The sequence below is a fragment of the Choloepus didactylus genome, chromosome 2, assembly GCF_015220235.1.
Source record: "Choloepus didactylus isolate mChoDid1 chromosome 2, mChoDid1.pri, whole genome shotgun sequence".
NCBI classification, from domain to species: Eukaryota; Metazoa; Chordata; class Mammalia; order Pilosa; family Megalonychidae; genus Choloepus; species Choloepus didactylus.
The window spans coordinates 32,194,890-32,213,429 of NC_051308.1; the positions used below are offsets into that span (position 1 = coordinate 32,194,890).

The following is an 18,540-nucleotide window of genomic DNA, read 5'->3' on the forward strand; positions in this document are numbered from 1 at the left end:
CAACCAAGAGTAATTTATCCAGCAAAACTCCTTCAAATTTGAGGGAGAGCTTAAATTTTTCACAGACAAACAAATGCTGAGAGATTTTGCTAATAAAAGACCTGCCCAACTTGAGATACTAAAGGGAGCCCTGCCAACAGAGAAAAAAAGAAAGGAGAGAGAGAGAGAGAGAGAGAGAGAGAGAGAAATTTAACAGACATATATATAACATTGCATCCCAAATCACCAGGACACACATTCTTCTCTAGTGATCACAGATCTTTCTCCAGAATAGACCATATGCTGGGGCATAAAACAAGCCTCAATAAATTAAAAAAAAATTGAATTTAATCAAAGCACATTCTCTGACCACAATGGAATACAAATAGAAGTCAATAACCAGCAGAGACTTAGAAAATTCACAAACACCTGGAGGGTAAAAATGAGGGGGAGATGAAAACATTCTCGGATAATCAAAAGCTGAGGGACTTCATCACCAGTAGATCAGTCCTATAAGAAATGCTAAAGGGAATTGAGCAGGCTGAAAGGAAGGGACACTAAACAATTGACTGAAACCACATGAAGAAATAAAGATTTCCAGTAAAGATCACATGGTAAATATAAATACCAATACTACTGTATTTTTGATTTGTAACTCCACTCTTTACTTCCTACAGGATCTAAAATACATAAACTGTAATGATAAATCAGTGGTTTTGGACTCAATGTAAAATATGTAATTTTTGAAAAGAACTACATAAGGGTGGGGGAATGGAGGAGTATAGCAACATAGTTTATGTGTCCTATTGAACTTAAGTTGGTATCAAAGAAAAACAAGATTGTTATAGATTTAAGAGGTTAAATTTAAGCCCCACAGTAAACAAAAAGAAAGTATCAGAGAATACAACCATAGAGGTGAAAAGTAGAGTATGGGTTTACGAGAAGTGGGGGAAGGGGCAATGGCAAGTTAAGAAATGAGTGTAGGATTTCTGTTTGGGGTGAAGGGAAATTTCTAGTAATGGATGGTGGGAAGGTGATAGCATTGCAACATTCTAAATGTGATTAGTTCCACTAATGGAATGCTAGGGAGGGGTTGGAATGGGAAGATTTAGGCTGTATATATGTTTCCACAACTGGGAAAAAAAAAAAAAACAGTCTAAATAGATAATGACAATCAAATGCCAAGGATGATCCTGGATGCAATCTGAGGATGGAGGACAGGAGGCTCAAAGAGACACAGTTGGGACATAAGGAAAAAAAAAGGAAATATAGAATGTAAGCTTTGTATCAATGTTGAATTTCTTGAACTTCTTAGCTGCGCTAATGGGATTGCATAAAAGAATGCTCTTGTTCATGGGAAATGTATATGTGAATTATATTGTTTGTTTAAGGATGGGTGCAGCTTGCTCTCATATGTTCAGAAGACAGAGCAATAGATGATGGATGATAGGGAGGGAGGGATGGAAAGAAATGGTGGTGTGACAGGATGTTAAAGTTTGTGGATCGGGATATCGGGGGAGGAGGGTCGGGGTATGCTGGAGTTCTGTGTATGGGGTTTGTATTGTTTTTGCAACTGTTCCTGTAAGTGTGAATTTATTTCAAAATAAAATTAAATATATATATATATATATTTATTGAATGTTTTCAATGAGCTAGGTATTATTCGAGGCACTGGAGATACGAAGCTTAATAAAACCGGTATCTGCATCCCTCAGCCATGCAATCAGGACAACATAATTAAATTAAAAAATCATTTTTCTCTTCAAATATTTTTATGAAATATGCTTTTAAAATCAAGAAGAATTTCACCTCTTTCTTTTTTTTAATTTTATTTATTTTTTATACCTCTTTCTTAAGTATCTTATTGGTAATTACAATGAACACTTGGTGTTCTAGTCAAGTAACAGAATATTCTAGTCTTAAATTCTAGTTTGGGCCAAGCCATTTATTCACTAGAATTGGTTGGGTCACAGACTTTCATTTCCTGTCAGCTGAATGAAAAGCACTTTTAAAAGAAGGCCTGCCACCTTTATGTTTGGAATATTTTTGAATGACAGATCTGTAATCTCTCAGATTTCTTTTGCTCTTAGGATTCTGAGTTCTAGTTTAAACAACTCTTTTTAAAAATCAAGTAACTACCCTTTATTACCTTTGCCACAGATTAAGATTATGAAATTTTAATGCATTTGGCAAATTTTAGATGTTAAATATAAAACAGTGCTTTGGTTAAAAGAATAAGTGAGAAAATATATCCTTGCTACGTGTGTTCCCAAAGCACTTCTGTTTTTGTATTGTATGAAGTTTTTCATACTCTGGATGATAGATGCAGCAGTTAATTATGGAATCTTTTAATCCTACCTCAGACAAATGTACATTGCCTCTTCAATGGACTAGCTTTTGGAAAATAGACACTTGAAAAATCTCTAGGAAATAAGGCTGGGGAAACATCTCCCTAGCAGGGTAGGCAATGGAAACCTTAACTTCCAAAAAAGGAGAGTGGGGAGGAACACATCAGAACAATAATGTAAGGATTATTGTCTTCTAGAATTAAAGTGTTCAAAGAATAAAAAAGAAGATCAGGCATCTTTCGATTTGAAGATCATGAAGGTTTCAATGAGTGAAAAAACAATCCCACTAACATAAGACTTTGAAAGAGTCATGCTGCAGAAACGTTAAAGGACAAAGAGAAATAACTTTGGCAGACTTGAGCATAATTCCTGCTGATTTGGAAACCATTTATTTTATAGAATAAATCTCACTAAGCCATTCAGTGACAGTTACATGCAGAGTCCTTAAGATCCAAGTGCCTTTGTTACATTGTTTAGTTAGAATTGCTTTTTCCTTTGGTATTTTTGGCAGTACACTTCAAACCTACACACTGTCAACCTCGTGGAGAGGAAGAAATCTAAAACACTATCTCCCAACTTTGAGTCATCCTTCAACTCCTTGAAGGCAAAGAAACAGCACGTGTGAGTTGCATCCCATTCTAGACCAGACTCACAACACAAACGCAATCAGGTCAACTCCTTCAGCTGGTGGTTTAAAAGCAGCATAATCCTGAGAAGTTTCTTGAATACATGAAACACCAGGAGAAACACGTTGAAACATAAAAAAAGCACTGAATTTGGAGGGAAAAGATGTAAATTTAAAGCCTTCTGCAATCCGTATGTCCATAGATAAAGAAATTGTCCAGGCCTCAGTTTTCTCATCTGTTGTGAGGATAAAATTGATCCCATGTGTCAAAATACATAGTAAACTTTGAACTGCTATCAAATATTTGCTATTGCCAACACTTTATTGGATGTCAGGTGATTTACTTAAGCTATATAAATGAGAACAATATGTGATATACATTTCTCCATTGCTTTAGATGAATTGTTCTGCATAAATGTCAGGCTATGTTCCATCACCGTGTTATGATTTTTCTTTTAAGTTACTGCTCATTGATTTTGAATGTTAGTCCACATAATGTATAATTTCATGTATAAATCATAGAAGAATATCAGGGGCAGAAGGGCCCTTAGAGATGATCTAATCCAGCTTGTTTTCAATGAAAAGATTTTTGTCCAAAGTCATGTTTAGTTTTGGTGAAACCTAGATAGAAAACCACCAAGGTTCCTAAGTCCTTATCTCTCGTTTTGTCACTATAAGAAAATAAACATGCATTGTAAATTAACCCTATGACACAACTGCAAACAAACTCTATTCTCCACTTTAAAAAGTCAACATGAGTAATTAAACAGGAAACAAAACACAGTTGAGATATGAAAGAGGAACAAAATATTTCCAGCTTAATGAACCAGAAAAAAAAATTCTTACCCTATAATTGCTGTTACTATCTTATGCAGTGGCACCAAGTTAGTAGAAGGGGCACTCCAGACAAAGGAAGTTAATGAACAGTGTGGCTATTTGTACATAGTTGAGAAGCCTGCTGTCATAAGATAGGAAATGGGACAAGGATCCATTACAGCATCTGTCACACTGTTTTATGATTGCTTTTTTTTTATTTTTCTTGTAATTTATTTTAAAATAAACATTTAATTAAGTAAATCAAAAGACAAAGGAATGTATCACTGCATTTATTAGTTTGTATAAAATACATTTGCAGAAATGTTGCATCAGAAACTGGTACTACAAAAATAAATATAAAACATATATACATTTTTACATATGTTACTTGTAACATAAATACACATTGTTTACATGTTCAGAAATTGAAAAAGTCCATCAAGTTTTGTCCACTATTCTCAATGTGTCTGAGAAATAGAGAAAACAATAAAAGCATGAGTATAGCAGATGCTATTGAGATATTTGCTTTTAAAAGATTTTTCAATACAAATATATGAACACATTAAGTTTGAGGGCATGGTCTAAGAGCAAAATTAGATTTCCTATCTATTTTACATTATGACCTACATTTTGTAAGTGAACTGAATTTCATTCTGTTTTGTTGTCTCATTAGAATACATACAGGATGGTATAGATTAAAATCCTCTTTTGCAGAAAGGCTTTCTGAAGTAAGAAGTTATATTAAATTAAAAAGTCACTTTAATTGAAAGCCAATGAAAAGTTTTTTATTAAACTTATATATCTAAAAGGAGTTTTAATCGATGAAATCTAGGAGTTGGATTAGAAAACATCAAAAGGATGGAAGAAAGACACTGTAATTCCTGTTTGATGTGATCTGGTAACTTTTCATTTTCCCCATTCCTAGTTGTTTGACCATTTGGGGGTGTATAACTGATAGAAGACATGCCTGCCTGCACGACCAGTTGGGATCCATCATTAAATGGAACACACATAGCTCCACTTGTTAACTGTGTAGCCCAACCAACATTTTTCACAAACACAGATTTCAAAAGCTGTGCTGATTTGGAAAGACAATTTTTAGACTGGTAGAAAAAATGTTTGTTCCAGAAGCCATAGCTGTACAGCCAAGTCCTTTGTTTCTAACCATGGAAAACTAGGTATTGGTGCCTTTTTCGGAGATACAGCACTATTCATGAGCATTCTATTCAAAGATGATGTATCTCTCATTGGGTAGTTTGGATCCACAGAAGAAGGAGGTGATAAGGTCTTAAATGAACTAGTACTGCCAGGTTTTCTTCCTACAATTATGTGGAAAGAGGGAGCACTAGTACTTTTTTTTTCCTCTTCTGAAAATATAGATTCCAGTACTAAACAAATACAATGACCCTCATTAGCATGGTCCATATACATTTTTATTTCCTCTTTCAAACTAATAACTTCACTTTCACCTTTCAATGGGTAAGATTTCCCAGGCTTTTCAATCACCTTAATTAAATCCTGTGTCTTGTGTATTTTTGCTCCATCATAAAACCAAACCTCAAAATCAGCACCAGGAGATGCATTTAGAAGTAAAATAAGTGATTTGGGGAGATTTAGATCTTACAAGCTGTTCAAATCTGGAAGCATGTTGATATTTTCTCCAGTACTTTTCTGGTAAACTGTCAAAGGTGAACCTACTAATATTGTCAGTAGGTGAGGGTGGTCTATCAACAAGAGGAAAACCTCTTCCATCATTTGGATAATAAATAGTGACCATATTTCCATCAGTAGATATTTGAAGAACTTCTTTCAGATATTCTCAAGATGTATACTCCTTTAGAAGCTACACACACACACCTCCTCTGCATCAAGTATACTCACCACAGCCTTTTTGGTTTTCTATCTGATTCATTTTAACCTGTGACCAGTCAGGAGAGATGTAATGCTTTGTAACATACGTTTTTGATAACCCAGTGATGGATCCATACCCCTGGTCTTGCTTTGTTCAGATAGAGGATCTAAGCCAAAAATAGACCCTTGTTGAATTATCTCAGGTTTACTGTGAAGTGAAGTCATATATTTCATGGTATTCAGTTGTTTTGCAGAATGTCCATTATCGGAAGCATCTGATTTCTTTTTGGCTCTTATATTAGTCCAGGCATTTCTTGATGTGTCCTTCTGCAAATCTGGATGGCCCTGGAAATCTCTGTTTGGGTTAATGTTGTTGTGCTCAGTAGGTTCTCTTAAAAGAGCATTTATTTGCAGATTCCCAAACCACGGTTGAACCATTTCAGTATGAGATATCTGGTCCGAAAATGGAAAAGGAGTTTTTCCTGGACAAAGATAATTGGAGAGTGCTTCATTGTTATCAAGTCTTTCAAAAGATTCACAATTATCAGATGTCTTTTCTTTACGGTACTGAAAAATATTGGCATTGCTATTTGTAGGTATCTCTTCATTTTCATTGACTCCAGATCTTTTGGACTTTGAAAGCATTTCTGCTGAATGACATCTTCCATTGTATATTTTCTTTCTCAGGACTGACTTATTAGAAGAGTGGGCTCTATGAAGGTGTCGAGAATGTGGTCTTTCTTCTGCATCTTGGATAGCTCTTCCTTTTCCACTATTACTGGTTTCTTGTTCTTGATTTCCCCACTAAGTATAAAAACTGTTTCTATCTCCCAGAGAAGAAAAATCACTTGAATTGTTATTCTTTGGAAATAACATCATTTTATTTGGGAGTGGCTGACCAATCAAAAATTTTCTCCTTACCAATAAACTACCACTTATATTGGTACCAGAAGAAGCCATAATTGCAGTAGAAATCGTGGCATGTCCACTATCAATTGAGTCTTCTACAGTTCCTAAATCTTTAATTTTTGTTGAAGAATTTCAGGACATAAAAGGATTGTCTAATACTGAAGACAGACTTAAACGATCTGCTGGATTTCTACGAAGTAATTGGTGAAAAAATTCTTTGGCTTCTCTTGACAAAAAACTTGGCATTTCATAATCTGCCAATACTACTTTATTTAATGTGTTCTTGGCTGTGTCAGTGTCAAAAGGTGGTCTTCCAATAAGTAATGTATAAAATATACATCCCAGGGACCAAACATCAGATTCAAGTCCATGTGGACTTCGAGTTGCAATTTCTGGTGAAATGTAATTAGGAGTTACACATAATGTATAGTGCTTTTCATGTGGCATTTTCAACTGAGTTGCAAGCCCAAAATCAGCAACCTTGATGTTCGTGTTACGTGTAAGTAAAAGGTTAGAAAATGTGAGGTCCTGGTGTAATATACCATGAGAAAGAAAATACAACATTCTTGTGATGATCTGGTATATGAAGAGTCAAGCTTCATTTCTGAGAAGGGTTTCATTCTGTTCTTTAGATATCTTTTCATTTCTCCATTATGGCGTATTTCTAATACCAGGTACACATAATAACTACCTTCAAAATAATTGTAAAGCTCCAAGATAGAATGGTGTTTCAATTGGCAAAATATTTTCACCTCATTTTGGACTCTCTGTACCATTCCAGCTTTGTACATGGCTTTCTTATCTATCATTTTGATTGCAACTTCCAAACCAGTGTGAATGGACTCGGCCCTGCAGACACCAGCAAATGATCCCTTACCAAGCAGATTTCCAATTTTAAAATCCTGGTTCTCCACGATGCAGGTCGCCATATTTCCAGTCCCGGCCTCTGCTCCCTGGATTAGTTCCTTTTATGCAACCCCTTCGAGGCAGCGTTCCAAGCAGCCAGCCAGTCTTGGGGCCCATTTATCTCAGCTTTCTAGGCCACGGGTATGATTGATTTTATAAGTTATCTTCCTGAACTGTGAGTTTTATTAGGGCAGAAACAATGTCTATGTCACCTTTTTTCCTCAACACTCAACAAAGAACCTAGCATGTAATAAATATTTGCTGTTTTCTTTTAAATGAATGGATGAATAAATACATTTTCTTTTATGCTCATGGAGTTAGGAGAACCAGACAAAAAAAGGTATCTGTTGATAAAAAATTAACATAGGAGAATCTCCATTTAATATCCATTACAAATAGATTCTGTGGGAGGTGTGTTTTAATTCTTAACTCATATTAACTAAACTGGGTTGGACCTGGTGGAGATCCATGTCTCCAAACGTTTCATCCAGGTCATATTCAAGCAGAGGCAGAACCTCTGCAGGACTCGCTTCTAAGCAACTCGAGGTTCTCACTGAATAGCAGCTTAACTTAGGCTTGTGCTGAGGTGCTTGACAGGTTCTGATTGAAGGCTTCTTACAATGAGACAAGTCTTCCTGCCTTTTGCCATTTCAAATTCTTGGTCTTGAGAAGTTTCAGATGACAAAATTGATGCCAGAATTCTAAAGTTTTAAGATAGTTTCATCGATACAGGTGTTTTTCACTTTTATTGCAGCTGATTATCTTTCCCCTAAAAGAGTGAGCAATGAAAATGCTAAAGCCCTCACAAATGGTGACATTCAGACCCTCATCCTCATTTCAGTTCATCTGAGGCTTTTGACCCTGCTACACCACACTCCCCAGCCTGGGTTTTTTCACACTGACCATCCTGCTTGCTCCCTGATTTTTCCTGGGCCTAACTATCACTATCGAATGAAATATCTCCATTTATACCATGAAATTTTCCCCATCTCTCTACATGTTTTTACTTCCATTCCTTGCATAGCCTTGGCTTGTTCTTGTAATTTGCCACTTTTCTGAATCATGTGGTTCCTATTACTTTTAAACTTCTGATACTGATTCCTCACTCAGTTTTAGCCATCTGAATATTTTCGTATCCTCTTGGATTATAACTAATTTATTTTACAGCATTTTATATAGACAAAAATTGTGCTTATTTTTTAAGGTTCAAAGGAGGGGTGATGACAGAGGTGGCATCTGGCTGGCAGCCTGGGCGGGCCTTCCAGGGTGACAACCCTGTGAACCTGGCTCTAGTCCTTGGCCTTGCAGGTCGTAAACTTGGCCCATGCCAGGACTCCTAGAGTTCATCTGTCTCAAAAAGACTGATTAGTAGGAACCATATTCAAGAGAAGCTGATACATAAACCAAAATTCTAATTTACTGATTTACCATAGTGGGTATTTCCATTCCTTGACTAGGCTCCCTGTGTCCCCTATCCAGGACACCCCCATCTGATAATGAGGTACCTGGGAAACTGAGTAATCAAAAGATTGCTTGATGAACCTGAAATCATAGTTTAAAAAGGAGAATAGTTTTGAGAGATAGTTTTCCATCCAGACCTGGGAAGTCTGATGACTCAAAATCACCTCACAACCTAGAACAGTCTGCTGGACAAACACTGCCAGCTCCAAGTCTTTGGCTTCTCTTTCCCATGTGAAGTTCACCACTGCCATTCTGAGCACAAGATCAATCCGGACAAAGCATAGTACAACAGGTTAGGTTTCGGTGATGAAATTACAATCAGGCTTGTCTCCCCAAGATTGTTTCCAGGTCACTGTGAATGGTGCATTGATTGTTTCCACACTTCTCAACCACGCATTTATCCTCGCGGTCTCTTGATGCATTCCCACTGATGGTCAAGTCTATCCATGATTTTTGTTGATTTCATCTGTTTTATTCCCAGAGGGCAATCTTATTTCCCTTATTTTAATTTATTGGGAAATACCTCATTGTCACCTGCATGAACTACCATGTACCAATATCACACTTCTATAATTCCAATAGAATATTTACAATAGCCATTATTTTTCTAATATAACATATATACTGTGAGATTATGGCAGAATTGTTCACTGAGCCCATCACCTCATTCCTCGAATTACTGGCAATGTGATGTTGGGAAAGAGCACAGTCTGGTCTGGGTTGGGATCCTGTCTCCATCACTCATTACCTGTGGGAACACAAGTGATTTACTTGACCTTTCTAAGCCGATGCTACTGCAAGTACGGTCTTCAAACTATCTGGACACGTCTGCAAGGAGATAAGGAACTTGTACCAGAAAGTGAGCACACTGTTTAGTTCAACTGACTTCTATTTTTTCAAAGTGAGAATTTTTCAGTAAAGGAAGTAGTGCATTAATTTACATTCTGATCCAAGCCCTTTATCAATAAAATTGAAAAATCCTGCCAACTTCATAGGGCTGTTACTGTAGGGATAAAATTAATGGTGGTATAAGAAATGTGACTGGCATGCTTGGTGTATAATAAATAATTGTTTGTTGTAGTTTTGTCTATCTGAGGAGCACTATTTAGCTTTAACGGCAGACTTTTCCAGCAAGTATAAAATCAGCAACAGGTTCTCATAAGTCAAGAGAGGCAGGAGGCTGAGGATTTTATGCCCTGCCATTCACCTCATCGCTTTGAAGACTCTAAGCCTTGGAAGGATCCCTGGACATTTCCTCTGGCCTTAGGCAAGTTACTTAGCCTCTCTAAGCACCTATTTCCTTATCTGTAAATTGGGATAAAAATGGTGTCTACCTCATAGAGAACTAAATTACATACCCCATGTAAAAGATCTAGAACAGTGCCAGACACATAGTAGATGTTCAATAAATATTAGTTTTCTTCCTTCACTTATACTGGCTTTGAAGACACTTTCAAGAATATTAGCATAACACTTAGGGAAACAGCAACCATATGCAAAAGTTTCCTAAAGGGCCTTCAGAACTCCAGAACCTTAGAAAATAAAGATAGGAATAAAGAAGCAGAAGAACTCTGCTGGTAAAAATGAAAATAGGAATATCTTCCTATGGTATTTTCTTTAAATTGTGAGAAGCATGTAAAATATTGAGCTCTGGCTTATTTCAATAATGTTGTATGTAGTGAGACCAATGTTTCCTAAAGAGCTTTCTTGAACCATGGGCTTTCCTTCCTGATTGAACTGCATGTTCTTATTCTTACAGGTTTCCCAAAGTGATTGATCCTTCTCACCACCTCAGAGGTCCTTCACTTCCCAATGCCTTCTTGCTATTGAGTTTGTGGTTAGTGTGACTTCTTGATATATTATCTTTTTCACATTGAAAACAAATGGAAAAGACTAATTTACTTTGCTATTATATAGTATAACCAGCAATTACATACTAACGTGTGTTTGTGCCTGTAAAGGCATATTTGTGTATATAAAGTTATGAAAGGTAAATTGTATAGCAGGAAAATGAATAGAGAATCTAAGCAATTCAGTTTCCAAATTTACTGCTTAAGTAATATTTATCACTTTATCTTAATCCACAAAAGTAGGTGGTTTTCGCAAAGGAGAGTCTAAACTTGCATGTAGTTGTGCCTAAGAGTCTCCCCCTGAGTACCTCTTTGTTGCTCAGATGTGGCCCTCTCTCTCTCTAACTGAGCCATCTCGACAGGTGATCTCGCTGCCCTCCCCTCTACGTGGTACCCGACTCCCAGGGTTGTAAATCTCCCTAGCAATGCAGAATATGACTCCCAGGGATGAATGTGGACCCGGCATCGTGGGACTGACCAAAAGGGGGATGCAAAATGAGATGAAATAGTTTCAGTGGCTGAGAGATTTCAAATGGAGTCGAGAGGTCACTCTGGTGGACATTCTTATGCACTATATAGATAACACCTCTTAGGTTTTAATGTATTGGAATAGCTAGAAGTAAATACCTGAAACTACCAAACTCAAACCCAGCAGTCTGGACTCCTGAAGACAATTATATAATAATGTAGGTTACAAGGGGTGACAGTGTGATTGTGATGACCGTGTGGATCACACCCCTTTATCTAGTGTATGGATGAGTAGAAAAATGGGGATAAAAACTAAAGGACAAATGGGGTGGGATGGGGGGATGATTTGGGTGTTCTTTTTTCACTTTTATTTTTTGTTCTTTTTCTGGTTCTTTCTGATGTAAGGAAAATGTTCAGAGATAGATTGTGGTGATGAACGCATAACTATGTTACCATACTGTGGACAGTGGATTGTATACCATGGATAATTGTATGGTGTGCGAATGTATTTCAATAAAACTGAATTTAATAAAAAAAAATGTAGGTGGTTTTGTGTTTTATTTTTAAAGTGGATATGTTCCTAATTAAAAAAACCAAACCCTTATTGTACTAAAATAATAAACTGGGTTTGTTACTGGAAATCAAATGAGTGAATGTGCTGTTGACATAACTCATAAAAGTCTCTGCATTAAAAGGTGCAGACTACTTTTTTCAAGTCACCTTCTGCTTTGCTTAATTTTATTTGTGATCTTTAAGGAGAAAGACAAAGTTGGTGTTTGCCTATCATCAAGGACAATGCTTGAATATATAACTAGGATGGGCTTCCGAATGGTTTAAAAATAATTATTGAAGAAATTTAGATTTGCTGTCCTTTGTGACTATGTCTAATACCTTAAAAACAATGCCTCCCATATAGAAACAGATGAAAATTTTAGAGATTTCTAAAGCTTAACAATATTTTATTGCTCTCCTAACTCTGTCACTTCCTAGTTGAATGGCTTTGGACAAATTACTTAAACACCCCATGTCTCTATTTCATTTGTAAAATGCAACAAGTTTTATCCTCATAGAATTGTTGTGAAAATTAAATGAGTTAAAATGCATAAAACACAGAATAGTACTTGGCACATAGCAAGTGCTCAAGAAATATTAGCTATTCTTATGATCACTTCAAATTTTAAAAGATTAAACAAGATGCTCCTAGTTTCTTCTAATCCATGTCTCCTTGTTTATAACTAAACAACATTTGGTGGTGATAAACCAAGTGTTTAACATAATCATCCTCCTGTTACAGAATGGGTGCAATTCATATTATAGGAATATTATGCTTTCCAACCACATAAAGTATTGTCATACAATTGGCCTCTTATGGAGGCACCAAGACATCCTCAGTATGTGTGCTCATTCAGTCATTTATCAATCACCCCCATCTGACCAATTGTTCCCAATCTTGGTTTCCGTGATGTTAGTTAGATTTATGTGTCAATTTGGCTAAGCTATAGTATTACCCAATTATTCAATTAAATACCAATCTAGGTGTTGATGTGGAGGTATTTCGTAGATGGGGTTAACATTATGCAACCATTAATTATCTGGGTGGGCCTCATCCAATCAGTGAAAAGTCTTAACAAAACAGATTTCCCTCAGCTGAGGGATAAGAAATTCCACTCGGGACTAGAGCTTCAGCTCCTGCCCAAGGATTTCCTGCTGGCCTTCCCAAAGAGTTTAGACTTGCTAGCCCCCGCAATTGCATTAGCCAATTTATTGAAATTATATATAGGTATAATCTCATGCTGGTACTGTTTCTCTGGAGAACCTTGACTAATATAGATCAGAATTGGAACTAAGAGGCAAGTCTCAAGTCAACCACAGAGAAGCACTGACTCTTAGCTACAAAGGATTCAAGTTGTCTAGGAAACCAGCTTTTATGTGGAGGATGCTAAGATGTTCTCTTCCATGTGGGAACTGTTGGGACCCAGTAAACCAGGTGCTTGCAAAATTGGGCTAGCTCTCTGGAGCTAGAAAGGGACAGAATGGGGCCCACTGGCTTCATCAAAGAGGATTTCTCTGATCACCTTAACCAAAGTGCACCCTTCCACTCCCATTCTTTATCCTCTTACCTTGCTTTTTCTTCTTAGAACAAGCCAACATATTTTATCATTGTTTACTGTATGTCTTCCCAAATGTCACCTCTCCCACTAGAATGGAAGAACTATGAGAGCAAGGACCTAGTTTTGTTCATTGTTTGTGTCTCTGGTATATAGTAGATACTCAATGAATACATGTTGAATGAATGACTGAATAAGTGATTTTGTGCTGCTTCTTTTATTCTCTGTTTCATTCCTCCCCGCCCCCCACACACACAGTATTCAGCAAATTCTTTTTGGAAATCACTGCCTACCTCAGACATGCTGAAGTAAACATGCTGAAGTAAAAAGGATTTGGCCATGCTTGAGTAATACGTGTCCCTACCACCATTCCCAAAGGGATCCCACTAGACAGATTTTATCACATTCCTAGAATCTTAGTTCAATACTAGGTTTGCTCTACTGTGCTAAATGTTCCTTTTTCATATGCTCAAGCAGAAATCTAAGCCCCCTTTGAAGTCAGGCTCAAGAGGACATTGGCAGATTCCAGTATATTTAAATGGGTTGACTTGACATTGCAGTTATTGTTTTATTCATTAATGACATTTGGAAGCACATGAAAAATTGTAAATTTGAACTTACATGCTGATTTTTTTTTAATTGATAGAATATCCAGAGTAATAAAAATAAAGAAACCTAAACCTCAGGGTGAGAGTACAGCACCTGGGACTCTGCTAAGACTCTAAGGAGGCCCTAGAGAATATCCACTAAGACTATCCATTCAGTATTATAAATGCTGAAGTCCTCCATTTTGCTATCCTTAAAACAACTGTTCCTGAGTACAGGGACTCTAGTATATGAATGAACAAATGACTTCAGTTTGTCCCCAGCTGGACAGACCCCTTTGCCAATCAGGTCAATCCTAAAGTAACAGAAAGGCCTTATCCTGAATTTCACCAAGAGCCAACAGCACTAAGTGCTGTTAAATCAGGAGAATGAAATCCCAGGAACTGGCACACATTCCCCAACCACACTGCCCAGGAGCTTAAAGCCAAGGACAAGACCAGGCAATGCCTGCCAGCTGGTCCAGGGAAAAGGATCCAAACTGATCGTGATTTCATCTTTGCTTAAGTTCAGTCTATAGTGCTGGAGAAGATCCACCCCCCTGCCAGCTGCATAAGGTTGGCCTCAAGACTAGCAATCACTGTTACACAAAAGTCATAGTACTGCTTCAGCTCTCACAGGATAGTCAAGAAAATCCATGGAACTGGAAGATGATGAATAAAAATTAGGAATAGCACTAGGTTCTGATTGTTTCGCAGGATTTCAAAATATGTGAATACCATGTGTGTCTAGGGCCTTAAGTTTCATGCAGATTCCTCTAACATGGTTACTGATATCACCTGAAAATATGTGGAATCCAGATTAGATGACCTCTAAGTTCCCTTCCAGCTCTAACATCTGCAAATCTTACCATCTCTGAACTCAATGGAAATAATTTCATTTTAATCCAAATCCATTTTTTTTATACAAGAGAATTTTTATTCAAGATTTGCTTCAGGTCTGCAACCTAAAATAAGCCCCTGTATTTAACAGCAGTTTAACTTTACAAAGCTCATCCTTTCCTATCTCTCTAGAATCTATCTTTCTAGAATGTAAGCTCCAGGGGAGCAAAGACCTTTCTTTGCTCACTATTTTTGTCAGCTAGAACAGTGTCCGGCACACAGTTGTTCAATAAGCATCAAGTGAAGCGAATGAATGTGATGCTCTCAACAACTTCGTGGGGGTAGAAAGGGATCTTGTCACTAACCCCATAGTTGACAGACTCGATTATTGAAGCCCAGGAGCCAAGTCAGGAAACTAGCAAAGTCACCCAGATGACATTTGTTAACCTTGATTGGATCTTGACTTTTAAAGAAAGGCAGTGAAAGATGATCATGGGACAATTGGGAAATTTTAATATAGAATCAGTATTAGAGATTATTATGGGGTTAAAAAGTTCAGCAGCTCTGACCCAAATAACAATTTTAGACTTTAGAATATATCAAAATACTATTTAAAGAGGTTGTTCTGTTTCTATTTAATTAAAATTATATATATATATATATATATATATATATATGCATTTTGACATATATTTCTAAAGTTTGACTTGCCCAGTTATTAATGTCCCAAATATTTAGTAAGCAAGAAACCCATGCTAGAATACAGAAATGGCAAACTCTGGTTAGACCTGGAAAAGGCCTTAGAGGTCATGCTATCCAGACTGATCACTCATGGGGGAACAGAATTAAAATGCATTGTAAATTATCATTAATCTCCTAATCGGATATAGGGAATGGAATCTCTTTTCAGAAAGAAGAATTTAAATGTTGAAAATGAATGTCTGGTTACTCCAGAGAGATCCCAAGAGGACATTTTTAGAAATTGGACTATTGAGCTTGTCCCTTTGCCTACAGTGCCAATAACACAGGAAGGTAGAGGCTAAATGTCCTTAACTCTCCCTCTCCAGGGCAGTACTGAAGATAGGCAGCAGAGCTGGAGTATTTTCCTCCATAATAAAATCACTCTAGTAGAACTCATGTTTGTGATCCATTAGCTCAATGGCAACTGCGTCAGTTTTCAAAGCTATGGCTAGATATTTTGTTAAGTTGTTTTTCTCATGAAATAAATAATTTCACCTCAAGCCAATCGCTGTAAGTATATCAGAATATATATGTCCCAAATATGCTCTTTGAAACAAAACAAACTGCACAGAAGAGCCCAGTTCTCTTTTGAACAGTCTGTTTTTCTTCCATGTGAGGAAAAGTTACATGAAGAACTTACTTACAATTGTTTACTTTTTCTCTCAGGTTCCACACATCTTACCATGTGTTTATTTAAAGGAACTTAATCATATTGTAATACTTCCTCTTTTCTATTCGGACAAAGAAATTGTAAACATATCAGCAAAAAAGGGAACCGTAAGTTTATCAAAAATATGAAAATATTTAGAAAGTGAATAATACTACCGTCCTAAGATTTCCCAGTGACTCAAATGCATTTTGCTGTAACTCAAGCAGGTGCTATAGTTGCTGTTTCGTGAAACAGAGGTGTTTTTTATATAGTGTTTTTTGCAATGGCCAGCTTCTTTCTCCAACGCTCTTTGTCATATATGTAAAAGTAAAGACGAGGCGGGGCAAGATGGCAGACTGGTGAGCTGTATGTTTTAGTTACTCCTCCAGGAAAGTAGGTAAAAAGCCAGGAACTGCGTGGACTGGACACCACAGAGCAATCTGTCTTTGGGCATACTTCATACAACACTCATGAAAACGTGGAACTGCTGAGATCAGCGAAATCTGTAAGTTTTTGCGGCCAGGGGACCCGCGCCCCTCCCTGCCAGGCTCAGTCCCGGGGGAGGAGGGGCTGTCAGCTCCAGGAAGGAGAAGGGAGAATTGCAGTGGCTGCTCTCATCGGAAACTCATTCTACTGATTCAAACTCCAACCATAGATAGACTGAGGCCAGACACCAGAGACTCTGAGAGCAGCCAGCCCAGCAGAGAGGAGACGGGCATAGAAGGAAAACAACACGAGAAGCTCCAAAGTAAAAGCAGAGGATTTTTGGAGTTCTGGTGAACACAGAAAGGGGAAGGGCGGAGATCAGGCCTTGAGGCGCATATGCAAATCCCGAAGCATGGCTGATCTCTCTGCCCAGGGCACCTTTCCTTAATGGCCCTGGTTGCTTTGTCTATTAGCATTTCAATAACCCATTAGATCTCTGAGGAGGGCCGTTTTTTTTTTTTTTTTTTTTTTTTTTTAAATCCTTTTTGCTTTTTCTAAAACAATTACTCTAAGAAGCTCAATACAGAAAGCTTCAAAGAATTGAAATTTGGGCACGTCAAGTCAAGAGCAGAAATAAGAGAGCTCTGAGACAAAAGGCAATAATCCAGTGGCTGAGAAAATTCACTAAACAACACAACTTCCCAAGAAAAGGGGGGTGTCCGCTCACAGCCACCATCCTGGTGGACAGGAAACACTCCTGCCCATCGCCAGCCCCATAGCCCAGAGCTGCCCCAGACAACCCAGTGTGACGGAAGTGCTTCAAATAACAGGCACACACCACAAAACTGGGCGTGGACATTAGCCTTCCCTGCAACCTCAGCTGAATGTCCCAGAGCTGGGAAGGGGGAGCAGTGTGAATTAACAGAGCCCCATTCAGCCATCATTTGAGCAGACTGGGAGCCTCCCAACACAGCCCAGCAGCCCAGAACTGCCCTGGGGGGACGGCACTCACCTGTGACATAGCACAGTCATCCCTCAACAGAGGACCCGGGGTGCACAGCCTGGAAGAGGGGCCCACTTGCAAGTCTCAGGAGCCATACGCCAATACCAAAGACTTGTGGGTCAGTGGCAGAGACAAACTGTGGCAGGACTGAACTGAAGGATTAGACTATTGCAGTAGCTTTAAAACTCTAGGATCATCAGGGAGATTTGATTGTTAGGGCCACCCCCCCTCCCCGACTGCCCAGAAACACGCCCCACATACAGGGCAGGCAACACCAACTACACACGCAAGCTTGGGACACCAATTGGGCCCCACAAGACTCACTCCCCCACTCACCAAAAAGGCTAAGCAGGGGAGATCTGGCTTGTGGAGAACAGGTGGCTCGTGGACGCCACCTGCTGGTTAGTTAGAGAAAGTGTACTCCACGAAGCTGTAGATCTGATAAATTAGAGATAAGGACTTCAACTGGTCTACAAACCCTAAAAGAACCCTATCAAGGACAGCAAATGCCACGAGGCCAAAAACAACAGAAAATTATAAAGCATATGAAAAAACCAGACGATATGGATAACCCAAGCCCAAGCACCCAAATCAAAAGACCAGAAGAGACACACCTAGAGCAGCTACTCAAAGAACTAAAGATGAACAATGAGACCCTAGTACGGGATATGAAGGAAATCAAGAAGACCCTAGAAGAGCATAAAGAAGACATTGCAAGACTAAATAAAAAAATGGATGATCTTATGGAAATTAAAGAAACTGTTGACCAAATTAAAAAGATTCTGGACACTCATAGTACAAGACTAGAGGAAGTTGAACAACGAATCAGTGACCTGGAAGATGACAGAATGGAAAATGAAAGCATAAAAGAAAGAATGGGGAAAAAAATTGAAAAACTCGAAATGGACCTCAGGGATATGATAGATAATATGAAGCGTCCGAATATAAGACTCATTGGTGTCCCAGAAGGGGAAGA

The 18,540-nt window shown here is 38.0% G+C and overlaps 1 pseudogene; it reads right to left on the reverse strand.

The window, feature by feature from the left end:
* Nucleotides 1–4,562: 4,562 nt before the first annotated feature.
* Nucleotides 4,563–7,457, reverse strand: LOC119511276 (annotated as a pseudogene).
* Nucleotides 7,458–18,540: the final 11,083 nt, after the last annotated feature.